The sequence below is a fragment of the Zea mays genome, chromosome 1, assembly GCF_902167145.1.
Source record: "Zea mays cultivar B73 chromosome 1, Zm-B73-REFERENCE-NAM-5.0, whole genome shotgun sequence".
In the NCBI taxonomy this organism is placed as follows: domain Eukaryota; kingdom Viridiplantae; phylum Streptophyta; class Magnoliopsida; order Poales; family Poaceae; genus Zea; species Zea mays.
This window is the reverse complement of record NC_050096.1, coordinates 78,643,479-78,667,714: the sequence shown is the minus strand read 5'-3', so window position 1 is coordinate 78,667,714 and position 24,236 is coordinate 78,643,479. Positions and strand designations below refer to the sequence as shown.

Sequence of the window (24,236 nt, the reverse complement as noted above, 5' to 3'; positions counted from 1 at the left end):
CAAGAATTGCATCGATCGGTCTCAAGCATCTGAAAGTCAAAGCAAACTAGTCCCCAAGTTAAGCTTACAGAGTCAAAGTCAGCTCAAGAAAGTCGTGGACAACCTAAGAACCAACCTAGTCGTTCTTGCTAACCTCTTCTTGAATCTCGGGGGCGAGATTCCTGTTAAGGGGGTTAGATTTGTAACACCCTGAAATTAGGGTATAAAATTTCTTTTCTAATACCCACCATATTCAGGTGTTACCCTCTCTTTTCCTTGCTTTTCTTTTCTTTTTCTAAATAAGGGATAGTTATCTGGAATACATAGGTACTATTTTGATTACATGTGTGTTTCTCATGTCGAGGCACAACTTCTTGTTTGCTACAATAGTCTTAGGGTGTTCCCGTTCAGAAAAAATATTACTTTTGGATGATCAAATAATAAATAAATATGTTCATATATATATATATAAATACATATATCTATACCTATAAAAAACAAAGAAAAAGAATAAAAAAAGGGAAAACAAATTTCCTCTCCTCACCTTTTTCCCTCAGCCCGGCGCACCCTGTTGCACGTGGACACACGCGTGGCTGCTCGAGCCGCGTGAGCCTCCCCTCGCCCAGTCGTTGTTTGCGCAGCGGGCCCCCATATCATCTCCTTGCTTCCCCCTTCACAACTGCCTCAGCCCCGTGCATCCGAACGCCAAGGAAACTAGCCCCCACTCCATCATGGCCCGCCCACGTTGCTCGGACTTCAAGCCCCCTGCAGTTCAGTTGCATAGCAGTCCTGGAGTTGCGCTCGCCACCAAGCTACGCGTTGCCATGCCCGGAGAAGGCTACGCCCGTGATTCTCCCTCATCGAGTTCGTCGCAAGGTGAGAGTACAGAGCGTGGCCATCTCTTTTGTTTTCTTTGCCTCGTCCGAGCTGTGGCAATGGCGATCCATCGTCATTCGCGCTTCCCCGGCGAAGTCGGCTGAGCCGTCCTCGCTCTCTCTGTTGTGTGGTCGTGCGTCTACCCTTGCAGCCCCTCCCTACAACGCCCTTCGCGGCCATGGCTGACCGAACCGCCAGCCTCGGCACGACGGCACAGCTAGCCGGCCTGCTGCCAGGCGCAACGGCCTGGGCAGAGCCCCTGCGCGCCCAATCGCCACCGTAAGCCCCGCTCGCCGGCGAGCCCACCCAGCCGTGCCCTGCCTCCCATGCGACCCCCGTGCTTTGCAACCACTCGTTCCGTCAAAGGTGTAGGAGAGAGGAAAATATGTGTTCGTGGGTTGAAGAAGCCAGAAAAGGGAACCGTTAGTCTATTCCCATGATTCATGGCCACGTTTCAATCTCCTAGTGCACCACGATCTAGCTAGATCCCAGGATGCTTTGTGGCTTTTCTTTGTGTGGCTCTCAGTGTGGTAAGCCATCAGCCAATAGAATTGCGTCAGATCGTAGTAAACTGTGGCTGATTAAGTATTCAATATCTTTTGCATCGTAAACTTATTTCGACTCGTTTTAGTTGTGTCAACTTCGCAATAATATTGTATACTCATTGAAAGTACTATTTGGTCATGACACATGTTTATTTAACTAATTAATTAATTGTTCGTTCGGTAGTTATTAAAAATGACCTTCCAATTAAACCTAATGTATAGTTTTAATTTTTGTTTTTTAAATACATGTTAATATGATTAATGTCAACTCAACCATTTTAAATTAATAGATTCTTAGTATAAACATGGCATCAATATGTTATTCTTGAGTGTCACGTGCGTTGCTTCGCGCGTGTCATGCGTGTCGTTCACGCGCCATGCTGTTTCACGTGTTGCCGCGTGCCGTTTCGCGCGCTGCCGCGCGTGTCGTCACGCGTTGTTTGTCCGCTTCGTCGCACATCACTCGCGAGTGTCGCGCGTATTGTTCGCACGTGTTGCCGCGCGCCGTTCGCGTGTGTCGCGCGCCTTGCCACGCCGTTCGCGCGTATCGCGCGTTGTCCGCGCGCGAGATTAAACTATTCCCTTATAATCACTCATGTCAGTTAATTATTTATTTATTTAATCATCCACAATAAAAACAGTAAGTTAGTCAAAACTAAGTAGCTTTAATCTATATTTCATAAATGCTAATTAATATAATTATATCGAATTAAATATTCTTATTAATACTTGTTTAGTATAAACACGTCACCTATTTAGTTCTCTCGCCTGTCGTGCGTGTTATGGTTAGCTACATGCTAGCGCTTTACTTTAATCAATGAACAAGATGAGATACAATGATGATACTATGATTTTATTCTGGATATGATGATATACTTGTGGCATTTAGGGGACTCGGGCTGTTTCCCGAGTACCTCTCCGTAAGGACCTGTTCGTTGAGAGACCACCCGGGATAACAGTGCAACCATGAGGGTGAAATGTGATGCCCTTAGCTAATTAATTAGAGGAACTAGAGGTGTAGTTGCTTCGCCGTCGTGTCGTCAATGGGGTCCAAGCACAGTGCTTGCTCTGCCGAGGCTGAGTGCCGAGGTTCTTTCGTTTTGCTTTTTGGTTAGTCACTCTCCTGCGGGGAGGGGTACTGTGTTTATCAAACTGGAGAAACCTAACAGGCGGCTATGACCTCTAGGGAATCTTTGTAAAAGCTACGTAGTGATACCCTGCCGGACCACCTAGGAAGTGATCAATGGGGAGTCATGATCCCCGGGCAAAATGGGAATCACGACTCATGGGTAAAGTGTGCGACCTCTGCAGAGGGTAGTGAAACTGATATATCAGCCATGCTCACGGTTATGAGCGGCCTTGGGATCCTCTTTGATTAGAGATACAGATGGTTCAAGATGTTATGGTTCTATTTATGATTTTGGTTCGATGATGATAATGATGTTTCCTCGATGAGGAAATGGTTCACGGGTTGGTTATTACTAAAACTTGGCTTCCACTGATAATAAATACCTGACCAACTAAAAGCAACTGCTTGAGCTTAACCCCACATAAAAAGCTAGTCCACTTCAGCCAAACGGGGCATTTGCTGAGTACGTTGATGTGTACTCACCCTTGCTTTCACAAAACACCATGTTGCCTTTGGTGCAATCTATGCTCAAGTAAAGAAGAAGGCGTCGAGGCGGATCTCCGGGAGTTTCAGGACTTCGGCGAGTTTGAGGATTAGGCTAGCGACCTCCCCCAGTCAGCTGCCTGTGGTGGGTTTATTTACGTTGGCTACGTTTCTGTTCTGTGTACTTTGGTTATATTATGTAAATGACTCTAGTCTTTCATATTATTACTTATCTTTATTGTTATTCGAAGCATTGTGCTATGATGAGTCATTTATGTAATCGCCGTGTACGTGAATTTCTGATCCTGGCACGTACATGGTTCGCATTCGGTTTACCTTCCAAAACCGGGTGTGACAATAAGGGAGCAGCAAGGAAGGTTTCATGAAGAGTTGCGATAAGAGAAAATGGCATTCATCTGACAACAATCAGAGTACATTGCTGCTTACAACGCACAGGCGCAACAAAAAAGTGAACGTGAGTGTCTCATTTATTCTCAACACGGTCGTATATTTGTCCTATAACTAATATACTATATTTGCAACAGTCTTGGTTTTCAGAGCAACCACAACAATCATTCATTTTCCCTCAATTTTAGCCGCTGATATCTCAGGATTACATGATACAACACCTTCTCCAACTTAGGTGCGTCGATATGTATCTATACTCAAATGTATTATAAACTTGCCGGGTACCGTAATTAGGGGTACCCCCAATGCTCCTTAACCTGGCTGGAAAACATCTTCAGAACAAACCGTAAAGACTGATAAACACGGTTCAAGTCAAGGACTCGTCTACCAAGGGACGCGATCTCATCCGAGCCCAGCCTCGGGCAAGAGCAGTAGTCCCAGACGGATTCACGCCTCGCCCGAGGGCATCCTCAGGCAGTGGGCGCACCCTCGGCTCGCCCGAAGCCAAGCTCGGGCAGACTTTGTCGTACAGCGACCTCGGCCAAATCACCTTACCAACCGACCGTATCGCATGCGCATTTAATGCGGGGATCGCCTGACACCTTATCCTGACACACGCGCCTCAGTCGGCAAGGTCGAAGTGACCGCAGTCACTTCGCCCCTTTACTAACTGTTCCGACAGGAAAACATCGCTATTCACCCCGTTCCGACTACTGTGCCAAGCACCAGGGTAAAACTGAGTCACGATCTCCCCCGAATTCAGCCTCGGGCGCAACAGGGAGCTCCGCCTCGCCCGACCTCAGGCCTCGGCCTCAGCCTCGGGAGAAGGTCTCCGCTTCGCCCGACCCCAGGCCTCGGCCTCAGCCTCAGGCTCGGGAGGAGTCACATCCTCGCCCGACCTCGGCCTCGGCCTCGGGAGAAGTCTCCGCCTCGCCCGACCTCGGGCTCGGATCGACCGCGCCACAGGGGATACATATACATCATTACCCTACCCCTAGCTAGCTGCCTCAGGCTACCAAGGAACAAGACCGGTGTCCCATCTAGATTACTCCGGTAACAGGTAATGATGGTTCCCCGCGTGCGTCCATGACGTCGGATTGTTCTCAAGCCTCTACGAAAGCAAAGAAACGTCAGCAGGACCCCAGGCCGCCCCATCAGCTACGCTTCTACAGGGCTCAAGCACTTCTCCGACATCCACGTTAGCACATATACAGGGCTCAGGCACTTCTCCGATGGCCACGTTAGCACATAGCTACACCCCCATTGTACAGCTGGGCCATCTCCTTGTATCTATAAAAGGGGATGTCCAGGGCCTTCCTAAGGGGCAGAGGAAAAAAGGCGGAGGAGAGCAGAGGCAGGCAGAGTAGGAGAAACACAGAGGAGGCTAACTCAGACAACTCACCTCAGGGCCAGACTCTCTCTCTCTCGCGCGACGCTTGTAACCCCTACTACGAGCACCCCGGTGCAAGATAATATAAGCCTCATCCTCCCTCTTGTATTCCATCTTGCATCAACCCATCTGGGCAGGGACACGCAGCGACAAATTCACTAGTCAGTTGAGGGTCCTTGCAGGTCCAAAACGCCGACAGTTGGCGTGCCAGGTAGGGGCCTGCTACGTGTTGACAAACACTTTCCCGTTGAGTTCCAGATGGACAGTCTTCAGCAGCCTCTTCAGCCCGGGACGGTGCTCCGCTTCGGGAGTCTCGAGTTCATGTCCCACGACGGCAGCTACGACATGGTACTCCTCCCCTCGTAGCACGACAACAATGACGGTCATCGGCTCGCCCGGCGGCGGCGAACTCGACGACGACTTTCCCCCGTGGTGGAAGACGAACACCCGGGTTTGTCCCGCCACTCTCCGCCGGAGGAGGAGAAGACGGGGCAACCGTGGCTAGGCAAGAGGCGGCACCTCGTCGGCTGTCGGACCAAAGCGAGTCGACGACGTCGGCACCCCTGCGGGGGGACATGTTGGGAGTTGTCCTCGCACCTGAGACAACGACGGGTGTCGCTTCCCAACAACGTGCCAACCTCAAGCGGACTAATGACGCTGGCACCCTTGCGAGGGACTTGTCGGGCATTTGTCTCGCACCTGAGATAACGACGCACTTCGTCCCCGATGCGACTTCACCACCGTCCATCGATGAGGAGGTACCATCAGTCTTCCACCCTGTTCCCTTTAGATTCAGCTTCGATCCACCAAGCGACCCCTCTTCAGTGAGCGCTTTCGCGAGGGCATATCCTGACCTTCCAGGGTACCATATGTGGTCAATCTGGGACCAACTGACGGCCGTCTCAACCTACAGACCCGCGGGTTCTGAGGAAGAGGACGACCCCGACTTCGGTTGGGATTTCTCCGGACTGAGTGATCCCAGTGCCATGCGAGACTTCATGTCCGCATGTGACTACTGCCTCTCCGGTTGCTCTGACGATGGTCGCAGCCTTGACGACGAGGGTTACGACCCAAGTTGCGAGTGTTTCCACATCGATCAGGGGGATCACGACAAAGACGACCGCCTCGGCATGCCCGAGAACGACGACGCCTCTGCGCCTGCGTCTCGCGTTGAGATCCCGCGGGAGCTAGCTGTGGTCCGAGTCCCTGCGGGGGGTCAGGACACACAACTCGAGCAACTCCGCGAGATGCAAGCCAAGCTCGACAAAGAAGTGGGGCGGCTTGTGCAGCTCCGACAAAACATCGAGCAGGAGTGGGCAGGCCGAGCACTCGCCGGAGGAGCGCGTCATCGGGCCTGGGACGTCCAGCGCCGTATCGTTGATGATGCCAGGGCAGGGCTGCCCCCGGCCTTCAGCGGGGCCGGCCAGAACCTAGCTGCAGCGGCGATCTTACTTCGAACAATGCCGGAGCCATCCACCACCGAGGGGCGGCGTATCCAGGGCGAACTCAAGGATCTCCTGGAAGATGCCGCAGTCCGACGAGCCGAAAGCTCTGCCTCCCGAAGGCGAGGGTGCCCCTCGGAGCATCGCGCAACGTCCTCCCGACGCATGCGGGAGGCCTCGGTCCACACCGAGCGCACACAGGACGGGACGCCTGCAGCCCAGGACCGCCTCGGCAGCGAACAACACCGCCGCGACCGTCAAGCCCGCCTTGAGGAAAGGGTGCGCCGAGGCTACCACCCTAGGCGCGGAGGACGCTACGACAGTGAGGAGGATCGGAGCCCCTCGCCCGAACCACCAGGTCCGCGATTCTTCAGCTAGGCCATACGACAGGCGCCGTTCCCGGCCCGGTTCCGAGCCCCGACTACCATCACCAAGTACTCAGGGGAGACAAGGCCGGAGTTGTGGCTTGCGAATTACCGGCTGGCGTGCCAGTTGGGAGGGACGGACGACGACAACCTCGTCATCCGCAACCTCCCCCTTTTCCTCTCTGACGCTGCCCGGGCCTGGCTAGAGCATCTGCCTCCTACGCAGATCTCCGACTGGGACGACCTAGTCAAGGCCTTCGCTGGAAATTTCCAAGGTATGTATGTATGCCCTGGGAACTCATGGGATCTCCGAAGCTGCCGCCAGCAGCCAGGGGAATCCCTACGAGAGTACATCTAGCGGTTTTCAAAGCAGCGCACCGAGCTGCCCAACATCATCGACTCGGACGTCATTGGGGCATTCCTCACCGGCACCACTTGCTGAGACCTGGTGAGCAAACTGGGACGCAAGACTCCCACCAAGGCGAGCGAATTGATGGACATAGCCACCAAGTTCGCCTCTGGTCAGGAGGCGGTCGAAGCCATCTTCCGGAAGGACAAGCAGCCTTAGGGAAGACAGAAGGAAGATGCCCCTGAGGCGTCCGCCCCGCGTTGCACGAAGAAGAAGACCAGGAAGAAGGCGCAAGCAAAACGCGACGCCGTTGACGCGGATCTCGTCGCTGCTGCCGAGCACAGGAATCCTCGGAAGCCTCCCGGAGGGGCCAACATGTTCGACAAGATGCTCAAGGAGTCGTGCCCCTATCACAGGGGTCCCGTCAAGCACACCCTTGAAGAATGCGACATGCTCCGGCGTTACTTCAACAAGGCGGGACCCTCGGCAGAAGGCGGCAAGGACCAAGGCAACAACAAGAAGGGGGTGACAAGGAAGAGGAGTTCCCGAAGGCCCATAACTGCTTCATGATCTACGACGGGCAAGTGGCGAATGCTTCGGCTCGACACCACAAGCAGGAGCGCCGGGAGGTCTACTCGATGAAGGTAGCGGCGCCGGTCTACCTAGACTGGTCCGACAAGCCCATCACCTTCGACCAAGGCGACCACCCCGACTACGTACCGAGCCCAGGAAGGTACCCGCTCGTCGTCGACCCTGTCATCGGCAACGCTAGGCTCACCAAGGTCCTCATGGATGGAGGCAGCAGCCTCAACATCATCTACGCCGAGACCCTAGGGCTCTTGGGGGTCGATCTGTCCACGATCCGGGCCGGTGCAGCACCTTTTCACGGGATCGTCCCCGGTAAGCGCGTCCTGCCCCTTGGGCAACTTGATTTGCCCGTTTGCTTCGGAACTCCCTCCAACTTCCAAAAGGAAACCCTCACTTTCGAGGTGGTTGGGTTCCGAGGGACCTACCACGTGGTGCTGGGAAGACTGTGCTACGCCAAGTTCATGGCCGTCCCCAACTACACGTACCTCAAGCTCAAGATGCCAGGCCTCAAGGGAAACATCACTGTCGGATCCACGTACCGCCACGCTTACGAGTGCGACGTAGAATGCGTGGAGTACGCTGAGGCCATCGCCGAGTCCGAGGCCCTCATCGCCAACCTGGATTGCCTCTCCAAGGAGGCGCCAGATGCGAAGTGCCACGCCGGCAACTTCGAACCAGCCGAGGCGGTTAAGTTTGTCCCTCTCGACCCCAGCAACGACGCCGGCAAGAAAGTTAGGATCGGCTCTGAGCTCGACCCCAAATAGGAAGTAGTGCTCGTCGACTTTCTCCGCGCAAACGCTGAATTTTTTGCGTGGAGTCCCTCAGACATGCCCGACATACCGAGGGATGTCGCCGAGCACTCGCTAGACATCAGAGCCGGTGCCCGACCCATGAAGCAGCATCTGCGCCGTTTTGATGAAGAAAAGCACAGAGCCATAGGCGAGGAGGTCCACAAGCTAATGGCTGCAGGGTTCATCAAAGAGGTATTCCATCCAGAATGGTTAGCTAACCCTATGCTTGTAAAGAAGAAAGGTGGGAAATGGAGGATGTGCGTAGACTACACTCGGTTGAATAAAGTATGTCCGAAGGTTCCCTACCCTCTGCCTCGCATCGATCAAATTGTGGACTCCACTGCTGGGTGCGAAACCCTGTCATTCCTCGACGCCTATTCAGGCTACCACCAAATCAAGATGAAAGAGTCCAACCAGCTCGCGACTTCTTTTATCACACCTTTTGGCATGTATTGTTATACTACTATGCCATTTGGCTTGAGGAATGCAGGTGCAACCTACCAAAGGTGCATGAACCATGTGTTCGGGGAGCACATCGGCAGAACGGTCGAGGCTTATGTCGATAACATCGTTGTCAAAACAAGAAAGGCCTCCGACCCCCTCTCCGACCTCGAAGTAACTTTCGGGTGCCTGCGTGCAAAGGGCGTAAAACTCGATCCCGAGAAGTGTGTCTTCGGAGTCCCTCGAGGCATGCTCCTGGGGTTCATCGTCTCCGAACGAGGCATTGAGGCCAACCCGGAGAAAATCGCATCCATCACCAACATGGGGCCCATCAAAGATTTAAAGGGAGTACAAAGGGTCATGGGATGCCTTGCGGCTCTGAGCCGCTTCATCTCGCGCCTTGGCGAGAAAGGATTGCCTTTGTACCGCCTCTTAAGGAAGGCCGAGCGCTTCACTTGGACCCCCGAGGCCGAAGAAGCCCTCAGAAACTTAAAGGCACTCCTTACTAATGCGCCCGTCTTGGTGCCCCCCGCTGCGGGAGAAGCCCTCTTGATTTACGTAGCCGCAACCACTCAGGTGGTCAGCGGCGCGATCGTAGTTGAGAGACGAGAAGAGGGGCATGCACTGCTCATCCAGAGGTCGGTCTACTTCATCAGCGAGGTGCTATCCGAGACCAAGATCCGCTACCCACAAATCCAGAAGCTACTGTACGCAGTGATTCTGACACGACGAAAGTTGCGACACTACTTCGAGTCTCATCCGGTGACTGTGGTGTCATCCTTCCCTTGGGAGAGATCATCCAGTGCCGAGAGGCCTCGGGTAGGATTGCAAAATGTGCAGTGGAGCTCATGGGCGAAACACTTTCATTCGCCCCTCGGAAGGCCATAAAATCTCAAGTCTTGGCAGACTTCCTGGCTGAATGGGTCGACAGCCAATTGCCGACAGCTCCAACCCAGGCCGAACTTTGGACCATGTACTTCGATGGGTCGCTTATGAAAACCGAAGCAGGTGCTGGTTGCTCTTCATCTCGCCCCTCGGGAAACATGTGCGCTACGTTATACGCCTCCATTTTCCGACGTCAAACAACATGACCGAGTACGAGGCTTTGGTTAATGGATTGCGCATCGCCGTCGAGCTAGGGGTTCGGCGCCTCGACGCTCGTGGTGACTCGTAGCTTGTTATTAACCAAGTCATGAAGAACTCCCACTGCCGCGATCGAAAAATGGAGGCCTACTACGACGAAGTTCGGCACTTGGAACATAAGTTCTATGGGCTGGAACTCAACCATGTTGCTCGACGGTACAACGAGACTACAGATGAGCTGGCTAAAATAGCCTCGGGACGAACCACGATTTCCCCGGACGTCTTCTCCAGGGACATATATCAACCATCCGTCAAACTCGACGACGCGCTCGAACCCGAGGTAACCTCGGCCCAGCCCGAGGTACCCTCGGCCGCCGAGGGTGAGGCCCTGCGCGTCGAGGTAGAGCAGAATGGGGTTACACCAAACCAGAACTGGCAGACCCCATACCTAGAATATCTCCTCCGAGGAGAGCTGCCCCTCCACAAGGCCGAAGCTCGGTGACTGGCTCGGCGTGCCAAGTCATTCGTTTTACTGGGTGATGAAAAGGAGTTGTACCACCGCAGCCCCTCAGGCATTCTCCAACGATGCATATCTGTCGCCCAAGGACAAGAGCTGTTACAAGAAATACACTCGGGGGATTGCGGTCACCATGCAGCACCTCGGGCCCTCGTGGGAAACGCTTTACGACAAGGCTTCTACTGGCCGACCGCGATGGCCGACGCCACTAGGATTGTACGCTCCTACCGAGGGTGTCAATTCTACGCGAGACAGACGCACCTGCCCGCTCAGACCCTGCAAACACTACCCATCACCTAGCCGCTTGTCGTGTGGGGTCTGTACCACGTCGGTCCCTTGTAGAAGGCACCCGGTGGCTTCACGCACCTGCTGGTCGCCATCGACAAATTCTCCAAGTGGATCGAAGTCTGACCCTTAACCAGCATCGGGTTCGAGCAGGCGGTGGCGTTCTTTACAAATATCATCCATCGCTTTGGGGTCCCAAACTCCATCATCACTGACAATGGCACGCAGTTCACTGGGAAAAAGTTCCTAGACTTCTGCAAAGACCACCACATCCGTGTGGACTGGACCGCCGTAGCTCACCCAATGACAAATGGGCAGGTGGAGCGCGCCAATGGCATGATTTTGCAGGGACTAAAACCGAGGATCTACAACGACCTCAACAAGTTTGGCAAGCGGTGGATAAAAGAACTACCCTCGGTGGTTTGGAGTCTGAGGACGACGTTGAGCCGGGCCACGGGTTTCTCGCCTTTCTTTCTAGTCTATGGGATCGAGGCCGTCCTACCCACGGACTTAGAATACGGTTCCCCAAGGACAAAGGCATACGACGACCGAAGAAACCAGACCAGCCGAGAAGATTCATTGGACCAGCTGGAAGAGGCTCGGGACGTAGCCTTACTACACTCGGCGCGGTATCAGCAGTCTTTGCGACGCTACCACGCCCGAAGGGTTCAGCCCCGAGGCTTCCAAGTGGGAGACTTGGTGCTTCGGCAACGACAAGACGCCCGAGGGCACCACAAGCTTACTCCTCCCTGGGAAGGGCCGTTCATCATCGCCAAGATTTTGAAGCCCGGGACAAACAAGCTGGCCAACAAAGAAGGCGAGGTCTACAACAACGCTTGGAACATCCAACAGCTATGTCGCTTCTATCCTTAAAATGTTTCAAGTCGTTCATGTATCTTGCTTTCTTTACATGCATAAATAAAGTCTAACCATCAAGGAAGGATCAGCCTTGCCTCGGCAAAGCCCGACCCTCCCTCAGGGGCTAGAAGGGGGGAACCCCCTCTGCGTCAAAATTTTCCTCAGAAAAGTTTTCTACCAAAACGACTTTCGTGCTTTTCGACTATATCGATAACAGGATCCTAAAAACGACGGGAGGAACACGTAAACGGCAAGGCCGACCGAGCCGAGGGACTCCTACGCCTCCGGGATACGGATACCTCACTCATGCCTTTCGCGAAAAGTAACTCACGCTCGGACAAGTGATTCTGCTACCGACGAACAAGTCCTAACGCACGAAACGAGAGGAAAGAAAACGCGGCTTTATAATCCGACAATAAAAATGTTTAGGCCTCAGCGGCCACAAAAAAAACATACGCATAATTAAAACAAATTGTTCATGCAGGATCAGACATCGGCAGGGGGAGGAGCAGCACCCTCGGCGTCGTTTCCACCCTCAGCGGAACCTAGCCCAGCCTCGGACGGTGACACGGGCGGAAGGATCTCCACCTCAAAGGAGGAAGCCAGCGTCGCGCTTGGGCCCTCGATAACCACGTCAAGCCTCTAGACCACGGCTAAGGCGGCCTCCTCTTCGTCGGGTAAGCAGTACCCCTCGCTGACCCACTCCAGATCCACGTCGTAGTGGGAAGCGAGCACGGCGAAGGCCCGCCTAACGCTGTGGTGCAGCGCCCCGCGGAGTCTGCTGCGCACATGGTCGCCCAAGGGCCGCAGGTGACTCTGGGGGAGCTACCCGAGGGGACATCGTCAAGGCCAAAGGCCCGGCAGAAGGCCGAGATAGCCTCGGACATGGCCACGTGGTCGGCCTCCTTCTGCTCAGTCGCCTGGGCAAGCACCTTGCAGTTCTTGACGGACTCGTTAAGAGCCGTCTCGAACCCTGCAGACAGCCGAACAAAATTCTTCAAACACGAGGTGAAGAATGGAGACAAAAACAAAGTCACAAAGCGGGCAAAACATACCTTCGGCCCGAGCACGCTGCTGTAAGGCCATAGCTTGGGCGTGCCTTTCGACTGCGTCGATAACGGAATCCTAAACACGAGCGAGAGAGACCTTGAACGGCAAGGCCGACCGAGCCGAGGGACTCCTACGCCTCCGGGATACGGATACCTCACTCGTCACCTTCAGCGAAGGGTAGCTCACGCTCGGATAAGTGATTCTGCTACCGTCGAACAAGTCCTAATGCTCGAAACAATAGGAAAGAAGCATGGCTTTATACCCAAATGTTCAGGCCTCAGCAGCCACAAAGAACAAACACACATACTTAGGGTAACTATGGTATCTAGACTTAGACGTCGGCAGCGCCCTCGGCGGTTTTCCCGACCTACGACAGACGTCTTAGTACTTGAAGCAATTACATTTTGCTCTCAGGCAAATACCAGTACATTCCCTTACAAACGGGACTCCAGCTCCATTCCCACAGGAATGAACTACCTCCACACCAGAGGGGCTGCGAGATAACGAACTCCAAGCGGCTCGCCGGTGACCACTGCACCAGCAGCGACAACGACCTCCGCCTCGGGCGGCTAGACAGCAGCAGCGATTGCCTCAGGGCAAACGCTACTGTGAAAAGGCCCTCGCCCACGTCCCCCTACGAGGGACGAGAACCAGCCATTAAAGCCAAAGAGCTGGAGGTCCAGAGCGCAGGTGGCACTGACGGTCTCGTCGGCGGAGGCAACCGCTTCTGCAGGGGAAAGCCTCACCTATGGTGACCACCACCTCAGCACCGACGACAGCGGCCACCTGCCCACCAACACTGCACCGGCGAACGGCGGCCACCCCAGCGCGCACCGACAGGTCCTCACTCCCGTCCTCGCCAAAGGAGCGAGGACGAGATTGTCCTAGAACACGAACACCGCCCTCGCGGCGTACGACGTGTTGTGCGACCCCCCGGTGCAGCCAGCGGCGCAGGAAGGACCTGGACGTGGCCGGCCCGCGCACGGCGCAACCGACACCCGTGCGGCGGACGGGCAGCCACGCTCCGCCCCAGCGGTAGGAGGCGGCACCGGAAGCAGCACCAGAGCCGCTCAGGCCAGGGAGCCAGACACGCGGCAGCTGATAGCGCCATGGACGGCGAACGCCCTTCTCCCCCGAACACTGAGGGAAGGAGCGGGCCGCTGCCCACGCGGCGGCGGGACCCAACTCGGCACACCCTCCTCCCCAGCACGGATGATGAACATCCTTGAAGCTGAGGGCAGGGGGAGGCCACTGCCCGGCTCGCTCTTCCCCACCACGAGGCCTACGATCATCATCCTGGGTGACCGCCGGCGGGGGACTGCAGCCGGGCTGCATGATGAAAATCCTTGAAGCCGAGCGATGACTGAAGAGCGCCAACCCCCACGAGGTCGCGCTCCTCCAACAGCAGCAAGAAGAAGGCAACACAGATGCACCCCATCTGGGGGCTCGGAAGGTGGAAAGACGCGATGAATGCAAGGAGTGCGAAGGCATGGCTACCGCCCAGGGGATCGATCCCTTTTTAAAGGCAGATCTCCTCACTCGCACCCCCAAGCGTCACGGGCAAAGTCTCCACCGACGTGCTCCAGGGTTCTCACCCTACGACACGGGGGCTGGGTCCCACATGTCATACGAGCTGACCCGAAATGCGAAGAAGGCAAACTGCCGCACATGAAGCATGTAACCGCCCCGCGGTTATAAGCACTCCCTCATCCTCGCCGAAACCGACGGTCGAAAGGGAGGACCGCCACGCAAGAAGCATGAAACGCACCACGGTTGTGCACCCTTTCGGCTTCGTCGCATCCGGCGGTCCAGCATGGAGGCCCGGGCCCACATGTCGTGTAACCGGCGCGCCGGTTGCTACGTGCAAGGAAACCGCACCGCCACTTGCGCCAATGCCGCGTCTTCTCGACTGCAGAACAGGTGCAGCGACTCGAGGCAGCCCCGCGCATGACCCAACAATGCCAATTAAGTGCGACGGTCACGGGTCGGTCGGCCGCGGGAATAGGCACGACGGTTGATATGACCAAAGACGGGCCGGCAGTAATTACAGCAACAGACGTGCGGAAGCAGCGGTCCAATCACCTACAAGCTCGCATCTTCTCCTGAAGCGGCAGGGGAGCCCTCTCCCACGGCATAAAGACGACGCACCCGTGTTCCGTTCCTTGAACGACTCGCGCACGCACAACATACGCCCCGCAAATCTCCCGTCCCGTCGCATTAACTCCCTGGCAGGGCAAGCGACACCTCTGGCAGGCGAAGCGGGCGCCGTTTCACCTCCGTCATGATGACCTGAGAGCACCTAGAGGGGGGGGTGAATAGGTGATCCTGTAAAACTTGAAACTTAAGCCACAAAAACTTGGTTAAGCGTTAGTACAATAATGCCAAGTGGCTAGAGGAGTCTCAACAAAACACAATAGCCACAAAGATATCAATCACAGAGATGGCACGGTGGTTATCCCGTGGTTCGGCCAAGACCAACGCTTGCCTACTCCACGTTGTGGCGTCCCAACGGATGAGGGTTGCAATCAACCCCTCTCAAGCGGTCCAAAGACCCACTTGAATACCACGGTGTTTTGCTTTGCTTTTCTTAATCCCGTTCGCGAGGAATCTCCACAACTTGGAGTCTCTCGCCCTTACAAAGATGTTCACAAAGAAGTACGGAGTAAGGGAGGGATGAGCAACTCACACAAGACACAAAGATCACAGCAAACACGCACACACAAGACCCAGACTTAAGCTCAAAAGACTAGCACACTAGAACGGAGCTCAAATCACTAGAATGTCGAACAAGTGCGCAAGAATGGAGTGTGAGTGATCAAGAATGCTCAAGGAATGCTTGGTGTGCTCCTCCATGCGCCTAGGGGTCCCTTTTATAGCCCCAAGGCAGCTAGGAGCCGTTGAGAGCATTCCATGAAGGCAATTCTTGCCTTCTGTCGCCTGGCGCACCGGACAGTCCGGTGCACACCGGACAGTGTCCGGTGCCCGATTTCTTTCCTTCTACGGCGAAGCCGACCGTTGGCGCACCAGACATGTCCGGTGCACACCGGACAGTCCGGTGCCCCCTTCTAGCCGTTGGCTCGGCCACGTGTCCCGCGCAGATCGCGCGGCCGACCGTTGGCTCACCGGACAGTTCGGTGCACACCGGACAGTCCGGTGAATTATAGTCGTACGTTGCCGGTGAATTCCCGAGAGCGGCCAGTTCGCTCGAGCCAGCCTGGCGCACCGGACAGTCCGGTGCTCCCAGACTGAGCAGACTTTGGCTGAACAAAGCCATCTCATTTCCAATTCGATTTTTCCTGTTTCCAGCACTTAGACACAATACATTAGTCCATAAAATAATGTACTAAGTCTAGAAATATACCTTTTGACATGATTTGCACTTTGTCCACCTCTTTGCATATATTAACACTTAAGCACTTGTGTTGGACACTAAATCACCAAAACACTTAGAAATGGCCCAAGGGCACATTTCCCTTTCATGACCGCGTCAAAAAAGGTGCGCCACATTATTTAAATTTATATCCTTTTCCTTTTCCTCTCTCTCTCTCTCTTGCCACAGGGACCGGGAAAGGGGATATTTCGAAAAGGATCCTTCTCAGCGAAGGAAACGGGTCCCAAGCCCTCCTACTGATCAGGGGTTCGAAGGTTGCGCCCTGCGGGGTTCGGCAACTGCCCCAGAGCACTCGGGCTCCGAGCCCTTTACTAATCAGGGGTTCGAAGGCTAGCCCCTTGGAAGGGTTCGACAGCCGCCCCAGAGCGCGCAGAGTCAGGGATGACCCTGGGTACGTCCGTTACATGGCCGAGGCTCGGGCTACGCTCCCGAGGTACCCTAGGACATTTCCGAGACCAGCGGGAATGATTTGTAATGGAATCCCACCAGAGGGAGGCACCGAGCCCTCGGACCCTATCAAATGGGTCCGGGTCTAGCAAATCACCTGCAGGTACTTTTGGAGCGCGCCTCTAGGCCACTAGCCGACCCTTATCGAACGGGGCTCGGGTGTCCACTCGGATCACCCGATAGCAACTCACTGGAAACACCGTGTTCGGTGCCCTCCGAGGGTAACATGGCGCTTCCCCCCCCCCTTCCTCCTTGAGGAAAGGAGATGAAGGGGCGTACAATAAAATTCGAGACGGTCCTTGATCGTCCTCTCCATCCGTGCAGAGGCTTGGGGGCTGCTCTCGCACCAGGCTACGACCAAACTGTTGACCACGTCAACAAACCAGCTTAAAAACTCGGAGCCTAACCATGCACCCAGGCTGTGGCCAGGCCGCATGAGGGAACAACAAGGCCGACCGAGGCATCACAAAAAGAATTAAGACCTCAGAGAAGTTAAACCACTCCTCTGAGGCCTCGGGGGCTACACCCGACGGGTGCGCTCGTGCGCACCCATCGGAACAAAATATAACCGAGAAAGGCTGGTCCCCTTGCAAGAAATCTGGCAGAACCTCCAAGCGAGTACCTACACTCCCTTCGAGGCTCGGGGGCTACTGTCGGGTACCGTAATTAGGGGTACCCCCAATGCTCCTTAACCTGGCTGGAAAACATCTTCAGAACAAACCGTAAAGACTGATAAGCACGGTTCAAGTCAAGGCCTCGTCTACCAAGGAACGTGATCTCATCCGAGCCCAGCCTTAGGCAAGAGCAGTAGTCCCGGACGGATTCACGCCTCGCCCGAGGGCATCCTCAGGCAGTGGGTGCACCCTCGGCTCGCCCGAAGCCAAGCTCGGGCAGACTTTGTCGTACAACGACCTCGGCCAAATCGCCTTACCAACCGACCGTATCGCATGCGCATTTAATGTGGGGATCGCCTGACACCTTATCCTGACACGCGCGCCTCAGTCGGCAAGGTCGAAGTGACCCCAGTCACTTCGCCCCTTTACTGACCGTTCTGACAAGAAAACAGCGCTATTCACCCCGTTCCGACTACTGTGCCAACCACCAGGGTAAAACTGAGTCACGATCTCCCTCGAATTCAGCCTCGGGCGCAACAGGGAGCTCCGCCTCGCCTGACCTCAGGCCTCGGCCTCAGCCTCGGCCTCGGGAGAAGGTCTCCGCTTCGCCCGACCCCAGGCCTCGGCCTCAGCCTCAGGCTCAGGAAGAGTCACATCCTCGCCCGACCTCGGCCTCGACCTCGGGAGAAGTCTCCGCCTCGCCCGACCTCGGGTTCGGACCGACCGCGCCACAGGGGATACATCATTACCCTACCCCTAGCTAGCTGCCTTAGGCTACGAAGGAACAAGACCGGTGTCCCATCTAGATTACTCCGGTAACAGGTAATGATGGTGATGATGATGATGATGACGAAGACGATGACATGGCGGCCCGACTTGGCCTCAGCCCGGACCCGAGGCTAGGCCAGGGGTCGCCGAGCCAGCCTCCAAGTGGGCTGGCACCGCAAGTGCCTGGGGCCGGGACACCAAGGTCCCGGTCCGAGGAGCGGAGGCAGGCCGAGGGGGTACTTGACCCCTTGGCTGAGATAATTGGGGTGACTCCGGGGGGTCAGGCCGAACCGCATGCCCCCCAAGGGCAGGTGCCCGTGCCGGCTATACAGGAGGTTGGTCCCCCAGCCGTCGTGACAACGCCTGGACAGGCCGCGCCTTCGGCGCCTCGGGCGCCCGAGGCGGAAGCGGCGCCGAAGCCGGCAGCGGGGCAACCCTCGGCAGCGCCTGCGGAGACCGGGGCCCGAGGGGCCTCCCCGCATGCACGATTGGCCTTGCCCCGAAGCAGGTAAGTATCTGAGGATACCTCTGTTTGGTTTTTTGCACTGTGTGTCTTGAACTTGCTCTCTCTCTTTCTTTCAGCAAGCGGAGGCAGGGCTCGGCCGGTCTGGCCCCCACGATGGCCCTTAAGATGAAGTCGGCTTCTGCAGCCGGTGCTGCGGCGTGCCACGCCGGTTGGCTGGCCTCCGCACAAGGCGCCCTCCGGCGGGGGGCCCAGGCGGCACGGGTTGCCCTGGGGCAAGCCTCCCAGGTTGACCCCCTGTTGGAGCGGCCATCATGTCAGGGGAGGCCGTTGACGCGGCCGCGGCCCCGAGCCCGCCTGACTTGTTACCGGTGCCGGCATCGACTCCTGTCGGGGCCGTCGCTGATTCGCCCGCGGAGCCGCCCGTCGCCGCCGACGTCGGGATGGTTGAGGCGCCGCCACCCGTGGTCATCCCCGACCTCCCCGTTCTCAGCCATGAGGAGAGGGCGGCCGTCGTTGCTGGGGTCGATGATCGGAGGTGTAACACCCCTGGTGTTACGATAACTAAAATTCTGACATGTCATCATAAGCACTTGCATTATCTTGCTTGATACACCTAGAGTGCATCTACTAGGTCTAAAAATTTTGAAACAAAGATAGTGTGTTGCATTGATATGAGCTAAAGAGTTTGAAGAGTTAGTGAGTGGTTGAGTGAGAGCAAACTACTTCTAAGCTAAAAATGCCTTGGCCATGAAATCCAAGTATCAAAATTGGACTTTGAGGTAAAGTGCAACCTTGCTTTAAGTGAGGGATCAGACTGGAAGATATTTGTCTGGAGAAAGGCAAACTCAAATGAAACCCTCAACTAGCCCAAAAGTGGAGTTTTAAATCTAGAGAGAATTTGCTAGCGGTCCATACATCAAAGTTGTAGATTTTGGAAAGTTGAACAACTTTCATGTATGGAGAATTCCAAGTTTGAGAGGAAAAGTTGGAGTAAAAAGCTTAATTCAGTTTTGAATCAGATTTGAAGTTTGTTGAAAATAATATCAACTAGCTGTTTTTGGGCCTTCATAACTTTTGATCTATAAACAGTTTGAAGATGGTCATTGTAACAAAATTATAGAGCTACATGAGGAGTATAAGTTTGGTTAAGTCACCTAGCACTAAAACTGTTTGGAACTTAGAGAAAACCTGGTCCAAAGTAAAGCTGTCAGAAATTGTAGGTTTCAGACTTAGTGAAATTCAGATTCTGAATTTCAGCAATTGGAGCAAACTTTGAGCTATTGTAGTTTGGAATCCAAGAGGTTTTGGTTAATGACCACTATAGGAAACTTGTAGAATAAGTATGAGAGAACAACTGTTATTAAGTGTCACAGCCCTCGAACTATATACAACTAGGAGAAAAAAGGTGATCCAAAGTGAGGCTGTCAGACTTTTAAATTTCAGGTTGTGAACAGTGTCTGAAATCAGATTTCTGTGTTTTGATAGCTGTTTTAGAGCCTGTTTTTGGCTGATCTAGAGGGTTTTGGGTTGTGATGTTTATGAAGGAAGTAAAGACCATATATTGGTGAACAACTTCCTTAAAGGGTGATGGACATGATCCCATACAAGAATTGGAGTAACAACTGCTTAAAGTGGGACTGTGTTGTGGCTGAAACTTAATTATATTCAGTTATTGAAAACTGAATTTCAGTGATTGTGACATACTTTGGAGCTTCCTTGTGAATAATCCATAAGGTTTTGAGCTATGGTTTCTATAGAGGAATTGAAGACCATAAGTTGGTGTACAAATGTATTTACGGGTGATGGATATGATCCTACACAAAAAGTGGAGAAAAAGTAAACTGAAAATGGACTATTGGGTTACTGGTGACTGAAATTGGTTCAGTTAACTAAAACTGAAATTCAGTAAATGGTGCCCAGTTTGTAGCTCATTTGTGATCAATCCAAGTGGTTTTGGACTAAAGTTTCCATAGAAAAGTTGGAGCTCATAGTACAGAGAACAAGTTTCCTAAAGAGAGTTAGACTTGGTTCTACATAAACCTAGGAGTAAAGTATATCCCAATCTTCTCTGTCAAAGTGGTTGTGACTGAACTCAGTTCAGTCAGCTGAAACCAAAATTTCAGTGCTTGATACCCAGTTTGTGGTGCTAGTGTGACCATTCTATTGAGATTTGGACTGAGAATCATATAGTGAAATTAGAGACCAAATAAAGAGGTAAACGTCTCCTAAAGTGAGATGGACCTAGTATCATGCAAACTATGGAGTAGTATGCATCTAAACTCCCTCTGACAGACTGTTTTGGGCTGCTTCAGTTAATCGGAAACTGCACTTTTCAGTGCTTTTTGGCTCCAGTTTGGTGCCTATAACTTGTGTTCTGTATAGTTGCAGCCTTGGGGTGCTATACCAAGTTGGTAGGGTTGTAGTTGGTGACTAAATTTGGTTAAGGAAGAAGGGTTAGTTATTGTATGAAATTGTGAGATTAAGGGCACTGAACATGAAGAAGTGAAGTGGAGCAGTGGCAGTCCAATATGGATCAAAAATATCTGCAGTAAAGATCTTCACCCACTACGGACTCCATGGGTTTCCAGGGAATGTTTGGATAAGTGAAGGCTGGTATGAGGTAGGGTCGTGAGACTTGGTTTACTAGCTAAGGACTGTATTGAACTTGTACTAGATTGATCACAACAGACACATCCTCCTGTCTGCTTGTCGTCTTGTGCCCAGCCGTGGATGAGGTTCATCACCCCTGCGTTTACCTCCTATGTGCTGTCCATGCACTCCTGCTACGTGTCCATAATCGTGGGGCTGCTGGCGTCCCCGGCGTCCTCCTCCATCATGTCCTGGCCGAGCTCTGGAACATCTGTCTCCCATCCCTTTGCTTAAATACTGCTATTGTAATCCCTGCTGTTCTCACGTTTTAGTTGCTTCACTTGGTGTCTTAGCGGTTCGTGTTTGTAAGTCTAGGCTCCTCTTCCCAGCCACCAACTCGATCTGCCCTAGTCTTCCCATCTCCTACTTAAGTCATGGTCCAGTAGGCCGTGCAGTCCTAGAGCTCGAGTGATCTCCTTGGCTCTTGTAGCCTATGTTTCCCCGGAGTTAATCCCCTCCCAATATCTTGGTCCATCTGCCCAGAGCTTGGTGTACCAGTCCCTAGGTGGTGACCATCGTCGGCAATCAGTCCACCTCGCCGTGACCAGGTAACTTCAAAGGTTTCCTCAGTCGAGTTGTGCATATTTTGTGCTCTGCATAAGATAGAGAAGCTCATATGATGGTAAACCATTCTCCTTAAGTAGGTTTGGTTTGGGTGTGTATGGAAAATAGAGTGAAAGCTGCCCAAAAATGGACTGTGAGTTTGCACTGACTGAATTTTTGTTCAGATTAGCTGAAAACTGGATTGCAGCAGATTGCTCAGTTTGGAGCTCTCCTATGACCAGTTCATGAGGTTTTGAGTTACCAGTTGTATAGAAAAGTCAAAGACCAGATGAAGGTGAACAAGCTTCATCAGAGGAGTGGGGCTTACTACTGTGTAAAATATGGAGAAATATGTGCTGCAATTTTCTATGTCAGGTGTTGTGTTCAGGTCTTTTTCAGTTAGCTGAAATTTAGCCTTTGCGTTTCCACCTCAAGTTTGGTGCTCTGTAACTTGAGATCTGTTTAGGGTTAGCTAGTAGCTGTTGTAACAAAGATGGAGAGAGATTATAGAGGAACCATTCATAGTAAGGAAATACATTGAGCCCTCATATGGAATTGCGAGAAAATAGTGTTACAAAACCTTCTGTCAGACTTGGAGTGGGCTGTTTCAGCTAACTGAAAACCTGTTTAGGGTATTGTTTAGTCAACTTTGGAGCTCTGTGGTAATTAATCAAACCAGAATTGGGTTAAGAGTTTTATAGAAAGGTGAAAGACCTAAGTGTAGGAGAACCAGTTTTATACAAGTAGATTGGCTTGTTGATTTATGGAATTTTGAGAAAAGCCTATTGCAAAACTCTCTATCAGACATGGTAAGGTGCTGTTTCAGATCAAGGAACTGAACTTTTCAGTGTTTTGCTCTAACTTTTGTGCACCATAGCTACTGTTCTAAGTATTTTCAGCTTAGGGGTTTTATACCAAATGGGAAGGGCTATAGTAGGAGAGTAATATTGGTTCACAAAGGTTGGTTGGTTGTTGAGAAGAATTGTTAGATATCTGGGCTTGAACAAAGAAGAAAGCAAAAGGGAGCGGTATTGCTAATGAACTGGATTCAGTTAACTGAAAACTGGAATTTCACTGTTGGTGCTCAGTTTGGAGCTCTTTGGTGACCAAATCATGGGGTTTTAGGTTAGGAGTTCCATAACAAAGTGAAATACCAAGGTAAGGCAAACAAGTTTCATGTGAATAGTTGGGCTTGTTACGGTGAAGAAATTGGGGAGAGGAATGGAGCAATGGAAGATGAATTCAGAGAACTGAAAGCAGGTTCAGTGAATTGTGACTGATTCTTGGACACTATAACTTGTAGTGCATGCAGTTTGGATCCTTGCTTAAGGCATAAATGAAGTGCTTGGTTGGTTACGGAGGCAAGGTTTCCTAGTTTAGTTGGTGAATTGAGTTGTGATATTTAAGTATTTAGCTCTCTTAAGGTTTTATTAGTTTTTGTGTGCACGTTTAGAGAGGTGTAAGTCTTGTGATGCTTTTTAGTATTTTATTTTCAAGTTGCATCAGCATAAGCATTCATGTTCATATCTTTACATGTAGAATTCCCAGAAGAAGAAGATGAAATTCAAGAAGTGGTTTCTGAAGAGGAGTCTGCTTCAGTGCCTGCTCATCAAGTGATGGGAGCCATCTAACTGGGGTTTAATAGAGGGATTTAGACCTCTGTCTCTGCAACTAAGGCAAGCCCCGGTGCATTTGCCACCTTCCTTGTATTACAAAATTTTATCACTTATATGCTGCATTAGGTAATAGGAGTTGAATGATTAAACACTTGATGCATTACCATCCTTGAAAGATTGATTATCATACCTTGTTACCTGTTTTATAAAAACTAGTAATGCTTAGTTATGCTTATAGATTAAGAAAAATGTTTTTGATCTATGACTCATGATTTTTAAAAAGAAAAAGGGCTTGGGATGATGGAGCCATCCTCCACGGGGATGAATTCATCATTCAAGCAGGGTACCTCTGCCAGGTATCAAACTTTGAGAATTTGTTTAAAATGAGACCAGACGTTGAGCTGGACAGGTCGCTCGTCTGTGTCGATCAAGGACCGTACCGATTGTAGGCTTGTTGATCTAGGACCTTTTAACTGGCCACATACCTCATCATGGGTAAGCCTGAACCCGGCTACTCCATATGTGAAAAGACAATCGCGCACTGGGAGTGGAGAGATGGCGGGAGTGGCGTGTACCCACCTGACACGTGGCTGGATGGTGGAGTACCGTACTCTCGGGTGGCGCGGACCGGTTCACGTAGTGGAGGACCCATGGGAATGGTAGACATATGCAAGGGTTAAGTGCTACATATGTCGTGTGGCTGGAGATCCCTAGCTGGGTATTAATCGATTCGGATCGCCGTTACTTCTCGGATATGAAGACTGGATCGCTGCCCTTCATCGTAGATAACAAGCGAAACAAAATTTGGATTTTAAAAGCAACCTAGTGTAGGTCAAGTGAATGATCTAGATTAGGAAAATGCTAGATTCAGGCTAGAAGATTCAGGTAATAAACTAACTTGTGAAATAAAACTTGGCTTAAGGACCCACTTCTAGTAAGCTTTTCTGCAAAATGAGTCCTTGAACTTTGATGAGCTTTACCTTGATTCCCAAAAGCCAGCATACCCTTGAGAGTCTTTTCTTTAATCGGGTAAGTCTTGCTGAGTAATTGCGTACTCAGGGTTTTATCCCTTGTTGTTTTTGTAGGAGAAGTTTTATTCCCTTATCTTTGGGTTAGTTACTTCATGTGGAGGACTTGAAGCTTAGAATGTTTTTATATATCTC

The 24,236-nt window shown here is 52.4% G+C and overlaps 1 long non-coding RNA gene across 1 annotated transcript; it reads left to right on the top strand.

Annotated features, from left to right (window-relative positions):
• Positions 1-238: 238 nt before the first annotated feature.
• On the top strand, positions 239-23,133 carry LOC118476017 (uncharacterized). Its single transcript, XR_004855272.1, has 3 exons — positions 239-3,487; positions 3,558-3,655; positions 22,997-23,133. It is a non-coding gene; the product is annotated as an uncharacterized lncRNA (long non-coding RNA).
• The last annotated feature ends 1,103 nt before the right edge of the window (positions 23,134-24,236 follow it).